The 13,545-nt window shown below is 46.2% G+C and overlaps 43 non-coding genes across 43 annotated transcripts in view; 25 read left to right on the forward strand and 18 right to left on the reverse strand.

Moving 5' to 3' along the window:
* The window catches only part of TRNAE-CUC (transfer RNA glutamic acid (anticodon CUC)), a 72-nt gene extending 3 nt beyond the window's left edge, over positions 1 to 69 (reverse strand). Inside the window, exon 1 of the tRNA in view lies at positions 1 to 69. This exon is cut by the window's left edge and continues 3 nt beyond it. This is a non-coding gene — a tRNA (tRNA-Glu).
* A 438-nt stretch (positions 70 to 507) lies between these two features.
* Positions 508 to 580, forward strand: TRNAM-CAU (transfer RNA methionine (anticodon CAU)). Its single transcript has one exon. It is a non-coding gene; the product is annotated as a tRNA-Met (tRNA).
* A 218-nt stretch (positions 581 to 798) lies between these two features.
* Positions 799 to 871, forward strand: TRNAR-ACG (transfer RNA arginine (anticodon ACG)). Its single transcript has one exon. It is a non-coding gene; the product is annotated as a tRNA-Arg (tRNA).
* An 8-nt stretch (positions 872 to 879) lies between these two features.
* TRNAH-GUG (transfer RNA histidin (anticodon GUG)) lies at positions 880 to 951 on the forward strand. Its single transcript has one exon. It is a non-coding gene; the product is annotated as a tRNA-His (tRNA).
* Positions 952 to 1,364: 413 nt separating this feature from the next.
* Positions 1,365 to 1,436, reverse strand: TRNAE-UUC (transfer RNA glutamic acid (anticodon UUC)). The gene has a single exon. It is a non-coding gene; the product is annotated as a tRNA-Glu (tRNA).
* A 146-nt stretch (positions 1,437 to 1,582) lies between these two features.
* TRNAM-CAU (transfer RNA methionine (anticodon CAU)) lies at positions 1,583 to 1,655 on the forward strand. Its single transcript has one exon. It is a non-coding gene; the product is annotated as a tRNA-Met (tRNA).
* Positions 1,656 to 1,873: 218 nt separating this feature from the next.
* TRNAR-ACG (transfer RNA arginine (anticodon ACG)) lies at positions 1,874 to 1,946 on the forward strand. The gene has a single exon. It is a non-coding gene; the product is annotated as a tRNA-Arg (tRNA).
* Positions 1,947 to 2,152: 206 nt separating this feature from the next.
* TRNAE-CUC (transfer RNA glutamic acid (anticodon CUC)) lies at positions 2,153 to 2,224 on the reverse strand. The gene has a single exon. It is a non-coding gene; the product is annotated as a tRNA-Glu (tRNA).
* A 215-nt stretch (positions 2,225 to 2,439) lies between these two features.
* Positions 2,440 to 2,511, reverse strand: TRNAE-UUC (transfer RNA glutamic acid (anticodon UUC)). The gene has a single exon. It is a non-coding gene; the product is annotated as a tRNA-Glu (tRNA).
* Positions 2,512 to 2,684: 173 nt separating this feature from the next.
* On the reverse strand, positions 2,685 to 2,756 carry TRNAE-UUC (transfer RNA glutamic acid (anticodon UUC)). The gene has a single exon. It is a non-coding gene; the product is annotated as a tRNA-Glu (tRNA).
* Positions 2,757 to 2,903: 147 nt separating this feature from the next.
* TRNAM-CAU (transfer RNA methionine (anticodon CAU)) lies at positions 2,904 to 2,976 on the forward strand. The gene has a single exon. It is a non-coding gene; the product is annotated as a tRNA-Met (tRNA).
* A 218-nt stretch (positions 2,977 to 3,194) lies between these two features.
* Positions 3,195 to 3,267, forward strand: TRNAR-ACG (transfer RNA arginine (anticodon ACG)). Its single transcript has one exon. It is a non-coding gene; the product is annotated as a tRNA-Arg (tRNA).
* An 8-nt stretch (positions 3,268 to 3,275) lies between these two features.
* On the forward strand, positions 3,276 to 3,347 carry TRNAH-GUG (transfer RNA histidin (anticodon GUG)). Its single transcript has one exon. It is a non-coding gene; the product is annotated as a tRNA-His (tRNA).
* A 126-nt stretch (positions 3,348 to 3,473) lies between these two features.
* Positions 3,474 to 3,545, reverse strand: TRNAE-CUC (transfer RNA glutamic acid (anticodon CUC)). Its single transcript has one exon. It is a non-coding gene; the product is annotated as a tRNA-Glu (tRNA).
* Positions 3,546 to 3,760: 215 nt separating this feature from the next.
* TRNAE-UUC (transfer RNA glutamic acid (anticodon UUC)) lies at positions 3,761 to 3,832 on the reverse strand. Its single transcript has one exon. It is a non-coding gene; the product is annotated as a tRNA-Glu (tRNA).
* Positions 3,833 to 3,983: 151 nt separating this feature from the next.
* TRNAM-CAU (transfer RNA methionine (anticodon CAU)) lies at positions 3,984 to 4,056 on the forward strand. Its single transcript has one exon. It is a non-coding gene; the product is annotated as a tRNA-Met (tRNA).
* A 218-nt stretch (positions 4,057 to 4,274) lies between these two features.
* On the forward strand, positions 4,275 to 4,347 carry TRNAR-ACG (transfer RNA arginine (anticodon ACG)). Its single transcript has one exon. It is a non-coding gene; the product is annotated as a tRNA-Arg (tRNA).
* A 493-nt stretch (positions 4,348 to 4,840) lies between these two features.
* On the reverse strand, positions 4,841 to 4,912 carry TRNAE-UUC (transfer RNA glutamic acid (anticodon UUC)). The gene has a single exon. It is a non-coding gene; the product is annotated as a tRNA-Glu (tRNA).
* Positions 4,913 to 5,060: 148 nt separating this feature from the next.
* On the forward strand, positions 5,061 to 5,133 carry TRNAM-CAU (transfer RNA methionine (anticodon CAU)). The gene has a single exon. It is a non-coding gene; the product is annotated as a tRNA-Met (tRNA).
* A 218-nt stretch (positions 5,134 to 5,351) lies between these two features.
* Positions 5,352 to 5,424, forward strand: TRNAR-ACG (transfer RNA arginine (anticodon ACG)). The gene has a single exon. It is a non-coding gene; the product is annotated as a tRNA-Arg (tRNA).
* An 8-nt stretch (positions 5,425 to 5,432) lies between these two features.
* TRNAH-GUG (transfer RNA histidin (anticodon GUG)) lies at positions 5,433 to 5,504 on the forward strand. Its single transcript has one exon. It is a non-coding gene; the product is annotated as a tRNA-His (tRNA).
* A 126-nt stretch (positions 5,505 to 5,630) lies between these two features.
* TRNAE-CUC (transfer RNA glutamic acid (anticodon CUC)) lies at positions 5,631 to 5,702 on the reverse strand. The gene has a single exon. It is a non-coding gene; the product is annotated as a tRNA-Glu (tRNA).
* Positions 5,703 to 5,917: 215 nt separating this feature from the next.
* On the reverse strand, positions 5,918 to 5,989 carry TRNAE-UUC (transfer RNA glutamic acid (anticodon UUC)). The gene has a single exon. It is a non-coding gene; the product is annotated as a tRNA-Glu (tRNA).
* A 151-nt stretch (positions 5,990 to 6,140) lies between these two features.
* TRNAM-CAU (transfer RNA methionine (anticodon CAU)) lies at positions 6,141 to 6,213 on the forward strand. The gene has a single exon. It is a non-coding gene; the product is annotated as a tRNA-Met (tRNA).
* Positions 6,214 to 6,431: 218 nt separating this feature from the next.
* Positions 6,432 to 6,504, forward strand: TRNAR-ACG (transfer RNA arginine (anticodon ACG)). The gene has a single exon. It is a non-coding gene; the product is annotated as a tRNA-Arg (tRNA).
* An 8-nt stretch (positions 6,505 to 6,512) lies between these two features.
* Positions 6,513 to 6,584, forward strand: TRNAH-GUG (transfer RNA histidin (anticodon GUG)). The gene has a single exon. It is a non-coding gene; the product is annotated as a tRNA-His (tRNA).
* Positions 6,585 to 6,710: 126 nt separating this feature from the next.
* On the reverse strand, positions 6,711 to 6,782 carry TRNAE-CUC (transfer RNA glutamic acid (anticodon CUC)). Its single transcript has one exon. It is a non-coding gene; the product is annotated as a tRNA-Glu (tRNA).
* Positions 6,783 to 6,997: 215 nt separating this feature from the next.
* Positions 6,998 to 7,069, reverse strand: TRNAE-UUC (transfer RNA glutamic acid (anticodon UUC)). Its single transcript has one exon. It is a non-coding gene; the product is annotated as a tRNA-Glu (tRNA).
* A 146-nt stretch (positions 7,070 to 7,215) lies between these two features.
* On the forward strand, positions 7,216 to 7,288 carry TRNAM-CAU (transfer RNA methionine (anticodon CAU)). Its single transcript has one exon. It is a non-coding gene; the product is annotated as a tRNA-Met (tRNA).
* A 218-nt stretch (positions 7,289 to 7,506) lies between these two features.
* On the forward strand, positions 7,507 to 7,579 carry TRNAR-ACG (transfer RNA arginine (anticodon ACG)). The gene has a single exon. It is a non-coding gene; the product is annotated as a tRNA-Arg (tRNA).
* Positions 7,580 to 7,587: 8 nt separating this feature from the next.
* TRNAH-GUG (transfer RNA histidin (anticodon GUG)) lies at positions 7,588 to 7,659 on the forward strand. Its single transcript has one exon. It is a non-coding gene; the product is annotated as a tRNA-His (tRNA).
* A 126-nt stretch (positions 7,660 to 7,785) lies between these two features.
* Positions 7,786 to 7,857, reverse strand: TRNAE-CUC (transfer RNA glutamic acid (anticodon CUC)). The gene has a single exon. It is a non-coding gene; the product is annotated as a tRNA-Glu (tRNA).
* Positions 7,858 to 8,072: 215 nt separating this feature from the next.
* On the reverse strand, positions 8,073 to 8,144 carry TRNAE-UUC (transfer RNA glutamic acid (anticodon UUC)). Its single transcript has one exon. It is a non-coding gene; the product is annotated as a tRNA-Glu (tRNA).
* A 151-nt stretch (positions 8,145 to 8,295) lies between these two features.
* On the forward strand, positions 8,296 to 8,368 carry TRNAM-CAU (transfer RNA methionine (anticodon CAU)). The gene has a single exon. It is a non-coding gene; the product is annotated as a tRNA-Met (tRNA).
* A 218-nt stretch (positions 8,369 to 8,586) lies between these two features.
* TRNAR-ACG (transfer RNA arginine (anticodon ACG)) lies at positions 8,587 to 8,659 on the forward strand. The gene has a single exon. It is a non-coding gene; the product is annotated as a tRNA-Arg (tRNA).
* A 715-nt stretch (positions 8,660 to 9,374) lies between these two features.
* On the forward strand, positions 9,375 to 9,447 carry TRNAM-CAU (transfer RNA methionine (anticodon CAU)). Its single transcript has one exon. It is a non-coding gene; the product is annotated as a tRNA-Met (tRNA).
* Positions 9,448 to 9,665: 218 nt separating this feature from the next.
* Positions 9,666 to 9,738, forward strand: TRNAR-ACG (transfer RNA arginine (anticodon ACG)). The gene has a single exon. It is a non-coding gene; the product is annotated as a tRNA-Arg (tRNA).
* A 195-nt stretch (positions 9,739 to 9,933) lies between these two features.
* TRNAE-CUC (transfer RNA glutamic acid (anticodon CUC)) lies at positions 9,934 to 10,005 on the reverse strand. Its single transcript has one exon. It is a non-coding gene; the product is annotated as a tRNA-Glu (tRNA).
* A 726-nt stretch (positions 10,006 to 10,731) lies between these two features.
* Positions 10,732 to 10,804, forward strand: TRNAR-ACG (transfer RNA arginine (anticodon ACG)). Its single transcript has one exon. It is a non-coding gene; the product is annotated as a tRNA-Arg (tRNA).
* Positions 10,805 to 10,999: 195 nt separating this feature from the next.
* On the reverse strand, positions 11,000 to 11,071 carry TRNAE-CUC (transfer RNA glutamic acid (anticodon CUC)). Its single transcript has one exon. It is a non-coding gene; the product is annotated as a tRNA-Glu (tRNA).
* Positions 11,072 to 11,286: 215 nt separating this feature from the next.
* On the reverse strand, positions 11,287 to 11,358 carry TRNAE-CUC (transfer RNA glutamic acid (anticodon CUC)). Its single transcript has one exon. It is a non-coding gene; the product is annotated as a tRNA-Glu (tRNA).
* Positions 11,359 to 11,787: 429 nt separating this feature from the next.
* On the forward strand, positions 11,788 to 11,860 carry TRNAM-CAU (transfer RNA methionine (anticodon CAU)). Its single transcript has one exon. It is a non-coding gene; the product is annotated as a tRNA-Met (tRNA).
* A 508-nt stretch (positions 11,861 to 12,368) lies between these two features.
* Positions 12,369 to 12,440, reverse strand: TRNAE-CUC (transfer RNA glutamic acid (anticodon CUC)). Its single transcript has one exon. It is a non-coding gene; the product is annotated as a tRNA-Glu (tRNA).
* Between the last annotated feature and the right edge of the window lie 1,105 nt (positions 12,441 to 13,545).

The following is a 13,545-nucleotide window of genomic DNA, read 5'->3' on the forward strand; positions in this document are numbered from 1 at the left end:
CCATACCGGGAGTCGAACCCGGGCCGCCTGGGTGAGAACCAGGAATCCTAACCGCTAGACCATATGGGAACCGCTGAGACCCTTTTTCAGTAATAAGTAGAAAAAAAATCAGTTTCATGATTTGAAAACTCATTTTTAAGCATGGATGGCATCAACAACCACTTGCAAGTGGCCTCGTTAGCGCAGCATTTTTGGCTGCCAAGAGCATCTGCAAACTAAGCCGCTTAATTCTGCAAGAAAGGTGCAGGCCTTTGAATGCAGGCACAAGCTTAGCAAAACACTCATTCCCATACCGGGAGTCGAACCCAGGCCGCCTGGGTGAAAACCAGGAATCCTAACCGCTAGACCATATGGGAAAAGTTGCTTTCACAGCTTGCTTTAAACTTTCCAATATATGTAGATATATACATGTACATATTAAAAAAAACAAAAAAAAAACAAAAGAAGTTTTGTGCTTACAGAATTCCATCTTATCTCTGGACGGCAACAACCAATCACACGCAAGATGCCTCGTTAGCGCAGTAGGTAGCGCGTCAGTCTCATAATCTGAAGGTCGTGAGTTCGATCCTCACACGGGGCATGGATCTATCCTTGTTTTTTCCCTCCGCCTTAACTGGATAGGCACTGCTCTTTGCCATTCAATACCGAAACGATACTGGATAATATGGAAAGGTAGCAAACAAGGCAGAAGGGTTTTGGCTAGGGGCTAAAAGCAACCGTGTTGAGGTCTTTGAATATGGCTGCGAGCGTAGCAAAAGTCCAAAATGGGGAGCATGATTAGTGGCAACCTCTCACACAGGGCCAGTGGCGCAATGGATAACGCGTCTGACTACGGATCAGAAGATTGTAGGTTCGACTCCTACCTGGCTCGTGAATGTCGCCGTGATCGTATAGTGGTTAGTACTCTGCGTTGTGGCCGCAGCAACCCCGGTTCGAATCCGGGTCACGGCATTCTTGATGAAAAAGCAAAGGTGCTCTTGTAGACGGCAAGCCTGAATGATACTTTTATGAACTTTTTGAGCGCTATCTTAATTCAGAGGGTCTTTCGATGTAGTTGCAAGCTTAGGAAAATGCTCATTCCCATACCGGGAGTCGAACCCGGGCCGTTTGGGTGAGAACCAGGAATCCTAACCGCTAGACCATATGGGAACCGCTGAGACCCTTTTTCAGTAATAAGTAGAAAAAAAATCAGTTTCATGATTTGAAAACTCATTTTTAAGCATGGATGGCATCAACAACCACTTGCAAGTGGCCTCGTTAGCGCAGCATTTTTGGCTGCCAAGAGCATCTGCAAACTAAGCCGCTTAATTCTGCAAGAAAGGTGCAGGCCTTTGAATGCAGGCACAAGCTTAGCAAAACACTCATTCCCATACCGGGAGTCGAACCCGGGCCGCCTGGGTGAAAACCAGGAATCCTAACCGCTAGACCATATGGGAAAAGTTGCTTTCACAGCTTGCTTTAAACTTTCCAATATATGTAGATATATACATGTACATATTAAAAAAAAAAAAAAAAAAATAAGTTTTGTGCTTACAGAATTCCATCTTATCTCTGGACGGCAACAACCAATCACACGCAAGATGCCTCGTTAGCGCAGTAGGTAGCGCGTCAGTCTCATAATCTGAAGGTCGTGAGTTCGATCCTCACACGGGGCATGGATCTATCCTTGTTTTTTCCCTCCGCCTTAACTGGATAGGCACTGCTCTTTGCCATTCAATACCGAAACGATACTGGATAATATGGAAAGGTAGCAAACAAGGCAGAAGGGTTTTGGCTAGGGGCTAAAAGCAACCGTGTTGAGGTCTTTGAATATGGCTGCGAGCGTAGCAAAAGTCCAAAATGGGGAGCATGATTAGTGGCAACCTCTCACACAGGGCCAGTGGCGCAATGGATAACGCGTCTGACTACGGATCAGAAGATTGTAGGTTCGACTCCTACCTGGCTCGTGAATGTCGCCGTGATCGTATAGTGGTTAGTACTCTGCGTTGTGGCCGCAGCAACCCTGGTTCGAATCCGGGTCACGGCATTCTTGATGAAAAAGCAAAGGTGCTCTTGTAGACGGCAAGCCTGAATGATACTTTTATGAACTTTTTGAGCGCTATCTTAATTCAGAGGGTCTTTCGATGTAGTTGCAAGCTTAGGAAAATGCTCATTCCCATACCGGGAGTCGAACCCGGGCCGCCTGGGTGAGAACCAGGAATCCTAACCGCTAGACCATATGGGAACCGCTGAGACCCTTTTTCAGTAATAAGTAGAAAAAAAATCAGTTTCATGATTTGAAAACTCATTTTTAAGCATGGATGGCATCAACAACCACTTGCAAGTGGCCTCGTTAGCGCAGCATTTTTGGCTGCCAAGAGCATCTGCAAACTAAGCCGCTTAATTCTGCAAGAAAGGTGCAGGCCTTTGAATGCAGGCACAAGCTTAGCAAAACACTCATTCCCATACCGGGAGTCGAACCCGGGCCGCCTGGGTGAAAACCAGGAATCCTAACCGCTAGACCATATGGGAAAAGTTGCTTTCACAGCTTGCTTTTTAAGCATGGATGGCATCAACAACCACTTGCAAGTGGCCTCGTTAGCGCAGCATTTTTGGCTGCCAAGAGCATCTGCAAACTAAGCCGCTTAATTCTGCAAGAAAGGTGCAGGCCTTTGAATGCAGGCACAAGCTTAGCAAAACACTCATTCCCATACCGGGAGTCGAACCCGGGCCGCCTGGGTGAAAACCAGGAATCCTAACCGCTAGACCATATGGGAAAAGTTGCTTTCACAGCTTGCTTTAAACTTTCCAATATATGTAGATATATACATGTACATATTAAAAAAAAAAAAAAAAAAAAGAAGTTTTGTGCTTACAGAATTCCATCTTATCTCTGGACGGCAACAACCAATCACACGCAAGATGCCTCGTTAGCGCAGTAGGTAGCGCGTCAGTCTCATAATCTGAAGGTCGTGAGTTCGATCCTCACACGGGGCATGGATCTATCCTTGTTTTTTCCCTCCGCCTTAACTGGATAGGCACTGCTCTTTGCCATTCAATACCGAAACGATACTGGATAATATGGAAAGGTAGCAAACAAGGCAGAAGGGTTTTGGCTAGGGGCTAAAAGCAACCGTGTTGAGGTCTTTGAATATGGCTGCGAGCGTAGCAAAAGTCCAAAATGGGGAGCATGATTAGTGGCAACCTCTCACACAGGGCCAGTGGCGCAATGGATAACGCGTCTGACTACGGATCAGAAGATTGTAGGTTCGACTCCTACCTGGCTCGTGAATGTCGCCGTGATCGTATAGTGGTTAGTACTCTGCGTTGTGGCCGCAGCAACCCCGGTTCGAATCCGGGTCACGGCATTCTTGATGAAAAAGCAAAGGTGCTCTTGTAGACGGCAAGCCTGAATGATACTTTTATGAACTTTTTGAGCGCTATCTTAATTCAGAGGGTCTTTCGATGTAGTTGCAAGCTTAGGAAAATGCTCATTCCCATACCGGGAGTCGAACCCGGGCCGCCTGGGTGAGAACCAGGAATCCTAACCGCTAGACCATATGGGAACCGCTGAGACCCTTTTTCAGTAATAAGTAGAAAAAAAATCAGTTTCATGATTTGAAAACTCATTTTTAAGCATGGATGGCATCAACAACCACTTGCAAGTGGCCTCGTTAGCGCAGCATTTTTGGCTGCCAAGAGCATCTGCAAACTAAGCCGCTTAATTCTGCAAGAAAGGTGCAGGCCTTTGAATGCAGGCACAAGCTTAGCAAAACACTCATTCCCATACCGGGAGTCGAACCCGGGCCGCCTGGGTGAAAACCAGGAATCCTAACCGCTAGACCATATGGGAAAAGTTGCTTTCACAGCTTGCTTTAAACTTTCCAATATATGTAGATATATACATGTACATATTAAAAAAAACAAAAAAAAAACAAAAGAAGTTTTGTGCTTACAGAATTCCATCTTATCTCTGGACGGCAACAACCAATCACACGCAAGATGCCTCGTTAGCGCAGTAGGTAGCGCGTCAGTCTCATAATCTGAAGGTCGTGAGTTCGATCCTCACACGGGGCATGGATCTATCCTTGTTTTTTCCCTCCGCCTTAACTGGATAGGTACTGCTCTTTGCCATTCAATACCGAAACGATACTGGATAATATGGAAAGGTAGCAAACAAGGCAGAAGGGTTTTGGCTAGGGGCTAAAAGCAACCGTGTTGAGGTCTTTGAATATGGCTGCGAGCGTAGCAAAAGTCCAAAATGGGGAGCATGATTAGTGGCAACCTCTCACACAGGGCCAGTGGCGCAATGGATAACGCGTCTGACTACGGATCAGAAGATTGTAGGTTCGACTCCTACCTGGCTCGTGAATGTCGCCGTGATCGTATAGTGGTTAGTACTCTGCGTTGTGGCTGCAGCAACCCCGGTTCGAATCCGGGTCACGGCATTCTTGATGAAAAAGCAAAGGTGCTCTTGTAGACGGCAAGCCTGAATGATACTTTTATGAACTTTTTGAGCGCTATCTTAATTCAGAGGGTCTTTCGATGTAGTTGCAAGCTTAGGAAAATGCTCATTCCCATACCGGGAGTCGAACCCAGGCCGCCTGGGTGAGAACCAGGAATCCTAACCGCTAGACCATATGGGAACCGCTGAGACCCTTTTTCAGTAATAAGTAGAAAAAAAATCAGTTTCATGATTTGAAAACTCATTTTTAAGCATGGATGGCATCAACAACCACTTGCAAGTGGCCTCGTTAGCGCAGCATTTTTGGCTGCCAAGAGCATCTGCAAACTAAGCCGCTTAATTCTGCAAGAAAGGTGCAGGCCTTTGAATGCAGGCACAAGCTTAGCAAAACACTCATTCCCATACCGGGAGTCGAACCCGGGCCGCCTGGGTGAAAACCAGGAATCCTAACCGCTAGACCATATGGGAAAAGTTGCTTTCACAGCTTGCTTTAAACTTTCCAATATATGTAGATATATACATGTACATATTAAAAAAAAAAAAAAAAAAAAATAAGTTTTGTGCTTACAGAATTCCATCTTATCTCTGGACGGCAACAACCAATCACACGCAAGATGCCTCGTTAGCGCAGTAGGTAGCGCGTCAGTCTCATAATCTGAAGGTCGTGAGTTCGATCCTCACACGGGGCATGGATCTATCCTTGTTTTTTCCCTCCGCCTTAACTGGATAGGCACTGCTCTTTGCCATTCAATACCGAAACGATACTGGATAATATGGAAAGGTAGCAAACAAGGCAGAAGGGTTTTGGCTAGGGGCTAAAAGCAACCGTGTTGAGGTCTTTGAATATGGCTGCGAGCGTAGCAAAAGTCCAAAATGGGGAGCATGATTAGTGGCAACCTCTCACACAGGGCCAGTGGCGCAATGGATAACGCGTCTGACTACGGATCAGAAGATTGTAGGTTCGACTCCTACCTGGCTCGTGAATGTCGCCGTGATCGTATAGTGGTTAGTACTCTGCGTTGTGGCCGCAGCAACCCCGGTTCGAATCCGGGTCACGGCATTCTTGATGAAAAAGCAAAGGTGCTCTTGTAGACGGCAAGCCTGAATGATACTTTTATGAACTTTTTGAGCGCTATCTTAATTCAGAGGGTCTTTCGATGTAGTTGCAAGCTTAGGAAAATGCTCATTCCCATACCGGGAGTCGAACCCGGGCCGCCTGGGTGAGAACCAGGAATCCTAACCGCTAGACCATATGGGAACCGCTGAGACCCTTTTTCAGTAATAAGTAGAAAAAAAATCAGTTTCATGATTTGAAAACTCATTTTTAAGCATGGATGGCATCAACAACCACTTGCAAGTGGCCTCGTTAGCGCAGCATTTTTGGCTGCCAAGAGCATCTGCAAACTAAGCCGCTTAATTCTGCAAGAAAGGTGCAGGCCTTTGAATGCAGGCACAAGCTTAGCAAAACACTCATTCCCATACCGGGAGTCGAACCCGGGCCGCCTGGGTGAAAACCAGGAATCCTAACCGCTAGACCATATGGGAAAAGTTGCTTTCACAGCTTGCTTTAAACTTTCCAATATATGTAGATATATACATGTACATATTAAAAAAAACAAAAAAAAAACAAAAGAAGTTTTGTGCTTACAGAATTCCATCTTATCTCTGGACGGCAACAACCAATCACACGCAAGATGCCTCGTTAGCGCAGTAGGTAGCGCGTCAGTCTCATAATCTGAAGGTCGTGAGTTCGATCCTCACACGGGGCATGGATCTATCCTTGTTTTTTCCCTCCGCCTTAACTGGATAGGCACTGCTCTTTGCCATTCAATACCGAAACGATACTGGATAATATGGAAAGGTAGCAAACAAGGCAGAAGGGTTTTGGCTAGGGGCTAAAAGCAACCGTGTTGAGGTCTTTGAATATGGCTGCGAGCGTAGCAAAAGTCCAAAATGGGGAGCATGATTAGTGGCAACCTCTCACACAGGGCCAGTGGCGCAATGGATAACGCGTCTGACTACGGATCAGAAGATTGTAGGTTCGACTCCTACCTGGCTCGTGAATGTCGCCGTGATCGTATAGTGGTTAGTACTCTGCGTTGTGGCCGCAGCAACCCCGGTTCGAATCCGGGTCACGGCATTCTTGATGAAAAAGCAAAGGTGCTCTTGTAGACGGCAAGCCTGAATGATACTTTTATGAACTTTTTGAGCGCTATCTTAATTCAGAGGGTCTTTCGATGTAGTTGCAAGCTTAGGAAAATGCTCATTCCCATACCGGGAGTCGAACCCGGGCCGCCTGGGTGAGAACCAGGAATCCTAACCGCTAGACCATATGGGAACCGCTGAGACCCTTTTTCAGTAATAAGTAGAAAAAAAATCAGTTTCATGATTTGAAAACTCATTTTTAAGCATGGATGGCATCAACAACCACTTGCAAGTGGCCTCGTTAGCGCAGCATTTTTGGCTGCCAAGAGCATCTGCAAACTAAGCCGCTTAATTCTGCAAGAAAGGTGCAGGCCTTTGAATGCAGGCACAAGCTTAGCAAAACACTCATTCCCATACCGGGAGTCGAACCCGGGCCGCCTGGGTGAAAACCAGGAATCCTAACCGCTAGACCATATGGGAAAAGTTGCTTTCACAGCTTGCTTTAAACTTTCCAATATATGTAGATATATACATGTACATATTAAAAAAAAAAAAAAAAAAATAAGTTTTGTGCTTACAGAATTCCATCTTATCTCTGGACGGCAACAACCAATCACACGCAAGATGCCTCGTTAGCGCAGTAGGTAGCGCGTCAGTCTCATAATCTGAAGGTCGTGAGTTCGATCCTCACACGGGGCATGGATCTATCCTTGTTTTTTCCCTCCGCCTTAACTGGATAGGCACTGCTCTTTGCCATTCAATACCGAAACGATACTGGATAATATGGAAAGGTAGCAAACAAGGCAGAAGGGTTTTGGCTAGGGGCTAAAAGCAACCGTGTTGAGGTCTTTGAATATGGCTGCGAGCGTAGCAAAAGTCCAAAATGGGGAGCATGATTAGTGGCAACCTCTCACACAGGGCCAGTGGCGCAATGGATAACGCGTCTGACTACGGATCAGAAGATTGTAGGTTCGACTCCTACCTGGCTCGTGAATGTCGCCGTGATCGTATAGTGGTTAGTACTCTGCGTTGTGGCCGCAGCAACCCCGGTTCGAATCCGGGTCACGGCATTCTTGATGAAAAAGCAAAGGTGCTCTTGTAGACGGCAAGCCTGAATGATACTTTTATGAACTTTTTGAGCGCTATCTTAATTCAGAGGGTCTTTCGATGTAGTTGCAAGCTTAGGAAAATGCTCATTCCCATACCGGGAGTCGAACCCGGGCCGCCTGGGTGAGAACCAGGAATCCTAACCGCTAGACCATATGGGAACCGCTGAGACCCTTTTTCAGTAATAAGTAGAAAAAAAATCAGTTTCATGATTTGAAAACTCATTTTTAAGCATGGATGGCATCAACAACCACTTGCAAGTGGCCTCGTTAGCGCAGCATTTTTGGCTGCCAAGAGCATCTGCAAACTAAGCCGCTTAATTCTGCAAGAAAGGTGCAGGCCTTTGAATGCAGGCACAAGCTTAGCAAAACACTCATTCCCATACCGGGAGTCGAACCCGGGCCGCCTGGGTGAAAACCAGGAATCCTAACCGCTAGACCATATGGGAAAAGTTGCTTTCACAGCTTGCTTTAAACTTTCCAATATATGTAGATATATACATGTACATATTAAAAAAAACAAAAAAAAAACAAAAGAAGTTTTGTGCTTACAGAATTCCATCTTATCTCTGGACGGCAACAACCAATCACACGCAAGATGCCTCGTTAGCGCAGTAGGTAGCGCGTCAGTCTCATAATCTGAAGGTCGTGAGTTCGATCCTCACACGGGGCATGGATCTATCCTTGTTTTTTCCCTCCGCCTTAACTGGATAGGCACTGCTCTTTGCCATTCAATACCGAAACGATACTGGATAATATGGAAAGGTAGCAAACAAGGCAGAAGGGTTTTGGCTAGGGGCTAAAAGCAACCGTGTTGAGGTCTTTGAATATGGCTGCGAGCGTAGCAAAAGTCCAAAATGGGGAGCATGATTAGTGGCAACCTCTCACACAGGGCCAGTGGCGCAATGGATAACGCGTCTGACTACGGATCAGAAGATTGTAGGTTCGACTCCTACCTGGCTCGTGAATGTCGCCGTGATCGTATAGTGGTTAGTACTCTGCGTTGTGGCTGCAGCAACCCCGGTTCGAATCCGGGTCACGGCATTCTTGATGAAAAAGCAAAGGTGCTCTTGTAGACGGCAAGCCTGAATGATACTTTTATGAACTTTTTGAGCGCTATCTTAATTCAGAGGGTCTTTCGATGTAGTTGCAAGCTTAGGAAAATGCTCATTCCCATACCGGGAGTCGAACCCAGGCCGCCTGGGTGAGAACCAGGAATCCTAACCGCTAGACCATATGGGAACCGCTGAGACCCTTTTTCAGTAATAAGTAGAAAAAAAATCAGTTTCATGATTTGAAAACTCATTTTTAAGCATGGATGGCATCAACAACCACTTGCAAGTGGCCTCGTTAGCGCAGCATTTTTGGCTGCCAAGAGCATCTGCAAACTAAGCCGCTTAATTCTGCAAGAAAGGTGCAGGCCTTTGAATGCAGGCACAAGCTTAGCAAAACACTCATTCCCATACCGGGAGTCGAACCTGGGCCGCCTGGGTGAAAACCAGGAATCCTAACCGCTAGACCATATGGGAAAAGTTGCTTTCACAGCTTGCTTTAAACTTTCCAATATATGTAGATATATACATGTACATATTAAAAAAAAAAAAAAAAAAAAAAAGAAGTTTTGTGCTTACAGAATTCCATCTTATCTCTGGACGGCAACAACCAATCACACGCAAGATGCCTCGTTAGCGCAGTAGGTAGCGCGTCAGTCTCATAATCTGAAGGTCGTGAGTTCGATCCTCACACGGGGCATGGATCTATCCTTGTTTTTTCCCTCCGCCTTAACTGGATAGGCACTGCTCTTTGCCATTCAATACCGAAACGATACTGGATAATATGGAAAGGTAGCAAACAAGGCAGAAGGGTTTTGGCTAGGGGCTAAAAGCAACCGTGTTGAGGTCTTTGAATATGGCTGCGAGCGTAGCAAAAGTCCAAAATGGGGAGCATGATTAGTGGCAACCTCTCACACAGGGCCAGTGGCGCAATGGATAACGCGTCTGACTACGGATCAGAAGATTGTAGGTTCGACTCCTACCTGGCTCGTGAATGTCGCCGTGATCGTATAGTGGTTAGTACTCTGCGTTGTGGCCGCAGCGAATCCGGGTCACAGCATTCTTGATGAAAAAGCAAAGGTGCTCTTGTAGACGGCAAGCCTGAATGATACTTTTATGAACTTTTTGAGCGCTATCTTAATTCAGAGGGTCTTTCGATGTAGTTGCAAGCTTAGGAAAATGCTCATTCCCATACCGGGAGTCGAACCCGGGCCGCCTGGGTGAGAACCAGGAATCCTAACCGCTAGACCATATGGGAACCGCTGAGACCCTTTTTCAGTAATAAGTAGAAAAAAAATCAGTTTCATGATTTGAAAACTCATTTTTAAGCATGGATGGCATCAACAACCACTTGCAAGTGGCCTCGTTAGCGCAGCATTTTTGGCTGCCAAGAGCATCTGCAAACTAAGCCGCTTAATTCTGCAAGAAAGGTGCAGGCCTTTGAATGCAGGCACAAGCTTAGCAAAACACTCATTCCCATACCGGGAGTCGAACCTGGGCCGCCTGGGTGAAAACCAGGAATCCTAACCGCTAGACCATATGGGAAAAGTTGCTTTCACAGCTTGCTTTAAACTTTCCAATATATGTAGATATATACATGTACATATTAAAAAAAAAAAAAAAAAAAAAGAAGTTTTGTGCTTACAGAATTCCATCTTATCTCTGGACGGCAACAACCAATCACACGCAAGATGCCTCGTTAGCGCAGTAGGTAGCGCGTCAGTCTCATAATCTGAAGGTCGTGAGTTCGATCCTCACATGGGGCATGGATCTATCCTTGTTTTTTCCCTCCGCCTTAACTGGATAGGCACTGCTCTTTGCCATTCAATACCGAAACGATACTGGATAATATGGAAAGGTAGCAAACAAGGCAGAAGGGTTTTGGCTAGGGGCTAAAAGCAACCGTGTTGAGGTCTTTGAATATGGCTGCGAGCGTAGCAAAAGTCCAAAATGGGGAGCATGATTAGTGGCAACCTCTCACACAGGGCCAGTGGCGCAATGGATAACGCGTCTGACTACGGATCAGAAGATTGTAGGTTCGACTCCTACCTGGCTCGTGAATGTCGCCGTGATCGTATAGTGGTTAGTACTCTGCGTTGTGGCCGCAGCGAATCCGGGTCACAGCATTCTTGATGAAAAAGCAAAGGTGCTCTTGTAGACGGCAAGCCTGAATGATACTTTTATGAACTTTTTGAGCGCTATCTTAATTCAGAGGGTCTTTCGATGTAGTTGCAAGCTTAGGAAAATGCTCATTCCCATACCGGGAGTCGAACCCGGGCCGCCTGGGTGAGAACCAGGAATCCTAACCGCTAGACCATATGGGAACCGCTGAGACCCTTTTTCAGTAATAAGTAGAAAAAAAATCAGTTTCATGATTTGAAAACTCATTTTTAAGCATGGATGGCATCAACAACCACTTGCAAGTGGCCTCGTTAGCGCAGCATTTTTGGCTGCCAAGAGCATCTGCAAACTAAGCGGCTTAATTCTGCAAGAAAGGTGCAGGCCTTTGAATGCAGGCACAAGCTTAGCAAAACACTCATTCCCATACCGGGAGTCGAACCCGGGCCGCCTGGGTGAGAACCAGGAATCCTAACCGCTAGACCATATGGGAACCGCTGAGACCCTTTTTCAGTAATAAGTAGAAAAAAAATCAGTTTCATGATTTGAAAACTCATTTTTAAGCATGGATGGCATCAACAACCACTTGCAAGTGGCCTCGTTAGCGCAGCATTTTTGGCTGCCAAGAGCATCTGCAAACTAAGCCGCTTAATTCTGCAAGAAAGGTGCAGGCCTTTGAATGCAGGCACAAGCTTAGCAAAACACTCATTCCCATACCGGGAGTCGAACCCAGGCCGCCTGGGTGAAAACCAGGAATCCTAACCGCTAGACCATATGGGAAAAGTTGCTTTCACAGCTTGCTTTAAACTTTCCAATATATGTAGATATATACATGTACATATTAAAAAAAAAAAAAAAGAAGTTTTGTGCTTACAGAATTCCATCTTATCTCTGGACGGCAACAACCAATCACACGCAAGATGCCTCGTTAGCGCAGTAGGTAGCGCGTCAGTCTCATAATCTGAAGGTCGTGAGTTCGATCCTCACACGGGGCATGGATCTATCCTTGTTTTTTCCCTCCGCCTTAACTGGATAGGCACTGCTCTTTGCCATTCAATACCGAAACGATACTGGATAATATGGAAAGGTAGCAAACAAGGCAGAAGGGTTTTGGCTAGGGGCTAAAAGCAACCGTGTTGAGGTCTTTGAATATGGCTGCGAGCGTAGCAAAAGTCCAAAATGGGGAGCATGATTAGTGGCAACCTCTCACACAGGGCCAGTGGCGCAATGGATAACGCGTCTGACTACGGATCAGAAGATTGTAGGTTCGACTCCTACCTGGCTCCTACCTGGCTCGTGAATGTCGCCGTGATTGTATAGTGGTTAGTACTCTGCGTTGTGGCCGCAGCAACCCCGGTTCGAATCCGGGTCACGGCATTCTTGATGAAAAAGCAAAGGTGCTCTTGTAGACGGCAAGCCTGAATGATACTTTTATGAACTTTTTGAGCGCTATCTTAATTCAGAGGGTCTTTCGATGTAGTTGCAAGCTTAGGAAAATGCTCATTCCCATACCGGGAGTCGAACCCGGGCCGCCTGGGTGAGAACCAGGAATCCTAACCGCTAGACCATATGGGAACCGCTGAGACCCTTTTTCAGTAATAAGTAGAAAAAAAATCAGTTTCATGATTTGAAAACTCATTTTTAAGCATGGATGGCATCAACAACCACTTGCAAGTGGCCTCGTTAGCGCAGCATTTTTGGCTGCCAAGAGCATCTGCAAACTAAGCCGCTTAATTCTGCAAGAAAAGTGCAGGCCTTTGAATGCAGGCACAAGCTTAGCAAAACACTCATTCCCATACCGGGAGTCGAACCCGGGCCGCCTGGGTGAAAACCAGGAATCCTAACCGCTAGTCCATATGGGAAAAGTTGCTTTCACAGCTTGCTTTAAACTTTCCAATATATGTAGATATATACATGTACATATTAAAAAAAAAAAATAAAAAAAAAGAAGTTTTGTGCTTACAGAATTCCATCTTATCTCTGGACGGCAACAACCAATCACACGCAAGATGCCTCGTTAGCGCAGTAGGTAGCGAGTCAGTCTCATAATCTGAAGGTCGTGAGTTCGATCCTCACACGGGGCATGGATCTATCCTTGTTTTTTCCCTCCGCCTTAACTGGATGGGCACTGCTCTTTGCCATTCAATACCGAAACGATACTGGATAATATGGAAAGGTAGCAAACAAGGCAGAAGGGTTTTGGCTAGGGGCTAAAAGCAACCGTGTTGAGGTCTTTGAATATGGCTGCGAGCGTAGCAAAAGTCCAAAATGGGGAGCATGATTAGTGGCAACCTCTCACACAGGGCCAGTGGCGCAATGGATAACGCGTCTGACTACGGATCAGAAGATTGCAGGTTTGACTCCTACCTGGCTCGTGAATGTCGCCGTGATCGTATAGTGGTTAGTACTCTGCGTTGTGGCCGCAGCAACACCGGTTCGAATCCGGGTCACGGCATTCTTGATGAAAAAGCAAAGGTGCTCTTGTAGACGGCAAGCCTGAATGATACTTTTATGAACTTTTTGAGCGCTATCTTAATTCAGAGGGTCTTTCGATGTAGTTGCAAGCTTAGGAAAATGCTCATTCCCATACCGGGAGTCGAACCCGGGCCGCCTGGGTGAGAACCAGGAATCCTAACCGCTAGACCATATGGGAACCGCTGAGACCCTTTTTCAGTAATAA

The sequence above is a fragment of the Eleutherodactylus coqui genome, chromosome 2 (genome assembly GCF_035609145.1).
Source record: "Eleutherodactylus coqui strain aEleCoq1 chromosome 2, aEleCoq1.hap1, whole genome shotgun sequence".
In the NCBI taxonomy this organism is placed as follows: Eukaryota; Metazoa; Chordata; class Amphibia; order Anura; family Eleutherodactylidae; genus Eleutherodactylus; species Eleutherodactylus coqui.